The sequence below is a fragment of the Amaranthus tricolor genome, chromosome 12, assembly GCF_026212465.1.
Source record: "Amaranthus tricolor cultivar Red isolate AtriRed21 chromosome 12, ASM2621246v1, whole genome shotgun sequence".
Lineage (NCBI taxonomy): Eukaryota > Viridiplantae > Streptophyta > Magnoliopsida > Caryophyllales > Amaranthaceae > Amaranthus > Amaranthus tricolor.
The window spans coordinates 7791700-7794192 of record NC_080058.1 but is presented as its reverse complement, the minus strand read 5'-3'; positions in this window follow the sequence as shown (position 1 = coordinate 7794192).

Sequence of the window (2493 nt, the reverse complement as noted above, 5' to 3'; positions counted from 1 at the left end):
ATAATTATTTCAGGGATATTATCAATGGTATCCCTGTATATAGCAATTTATCAATGGTACCCACGTTAATTCCAATGGTACCCCCAACTATATGCTAATTACAACCATGACACTATTGTACTTTTTTTCGTTAAATCTCAAATTTGACCTAACCATGGTTAGTTTCTTCTTCTTTTCTTTTCCCTTTCCTCTTCCTGCTCTCCTTCCATGGCTGCTTCATCTCAAGCCCGACAATGATCAACCCAAATATGCAGAAAGTACCAGCTGTTTCCTCCACTCCTCCCTAAGTCTTCCTTCTTAATTCCCCCTCTTAATATATACTCTTCTTTTCTTCCTTACTCCAATCTTTTACCACTTTCTTCTTTCTCTATCTTCCTCTGTTTTTTCCTTCATTAATCAAGCTTTGAGCTTTCTCATTAATGGCTGACTATGAAACCCTAACCCACTGAAACCCACTTGTGAAATTGTAAATTTCTTTGCGCTATATTGTTGCTCTTTTCTCTTTACCCTTATCTGTTTTCCCCTGTTTTTTCTGCTTCTCCTCCTCCTAATGGAAAAACTAGAGATGCCCAGAACAACGCGAGCAAACAGCAATATAACCAACTTGCGAACCTGCCACCTGTTATATACCTTAAGGGTAACAACATCAGTGGTGAGATTCCAGTTGAAATTAGTCAATTACAGAATCTTCATGTGCTGGATCTCAGTGAAAACAAATTCACGGGCAGCATTCCATCAGAATTTTCCAACCTCACGAACCTTGAAATGCTAGACCTCTCGAGGAATCAGTTGACTGGAGAAATTCCAGCATCGTTGCAAAGCCTAAATTTCTTATCGAAGTTCAATGTATCCTTCAACAATCTTGACGGATTTTCGATACTAACTGGTGGTCAGTTTGACACTTTTACAGAATCTAGCTATATGGGAATCCAAGGCTATGCGGCCAAGTTCTAGAGCATCATTCTTGTCGAGTTTGATGAACTGGATTTTGTTGTCGAACAACAAATTGAGTGGAATTATACCATCTTGGATTGGTAGATTGAGTAATCTTGTCATTCTCAAGCTCTCGAACAACTCGTTTTATGGTGAAATCCCACCTGAGATGAAGCAGCAGTGGAAGGAGAGAAGGAAGATGAGAGGGAAAAGGGAAGAAGAAGAAACTAACCATGGTTATTAGGTCAAATTGGAGATTTAACGGCATTTAACGGAAAAAGGTATTATAGTGTCGCGGTTGTAATTAGCATATAGCTAGTTGGGGGTACCATTTGAATTAACGTGGGTACCATTGATAAATTACTATAATACAAGGATACTATTGATTATATCCCTAAAATTTATTTTAGATGATGGAGCCCACCATGAAAAAGTCTCAAAAATTTTCTCTCACTTAGTATCTTTTAGAAACATTTACATTTTTTTGGGGGGTTTTCATGGATTTTCACTGATGAGAATAAAATCTCACAAAGAACTTTTGACAACTTAAGTATTTCCCATAATTTGCAACTTTTTTTTTATTGCTCTAAACGAGTTTTTGCTCAAAATACTCAAATCAATTAGTGTCGCTTTTTTATTTCAACTTCCCATAATTTGCAACTTTTTTTTTATTGCTCCACCAACTATTGTTTAAAACAGATTTATAATAATGTAAAAATCAATGTAAATGTAAAATTAAATTTTAAACCGACCTAAAATACGTATTCAAAATCAATCTGATAATTCGAATAAACATCTCTCTATTCTCAACCCATCTACAAATTTATCTTGATTTTCCGTCTTAATCATTTACAGATCTACCATTCGCTTGGATTTTTTGTCTTGTGACCTTGCCTTTTTGTCCATAATAACAATAATAACATTTTATAAAAGTCATACATATCTGAAAAATAAAAATAACAATAATAATAACACATTAAGAGAACCAGAAGATTGGCACAATGTAATTGGAGTTGTAGAGAAATTCTTTATGTATTAGGAGTAGTAATTTGTACACAAGAATACCATCCCCCGATTGTCACTTTTTGTGGAATATATAAAAAATTTGGGGTATGAATTATGATGATTTAGTGGATTATAACATATAACATCCAAGAATAATACATTGATAAGAAAACTTTGTTTCCCAAACCCTTGTATGAAGCCTAATTACTAACCAAACCCTTAACAATTAGATAAATAATGTTGGAAATATAGATCTTTTCAAGATCTTCACTAGGCCTGTACATTGGACCAGATATAAACGGACCTTACAAAATAGAACATGGACTTTAAATGGATCCGGCCTTATCTGACCCGTTTATTTTATTGAACATACAAATACATGCTACAATTTGAAAATAATAATAATAATAATAATAATAATAATAATAATAATAAATATTTTGGCTAATAAAGAGCTTCAATAAATTTGAAGCAGTAGATATTTAGTGCTATAGAGCAAAATGTAAGGAATTTGTGAATGTAATAAGGATTATGGAAGATATAAGCAGTAGATAT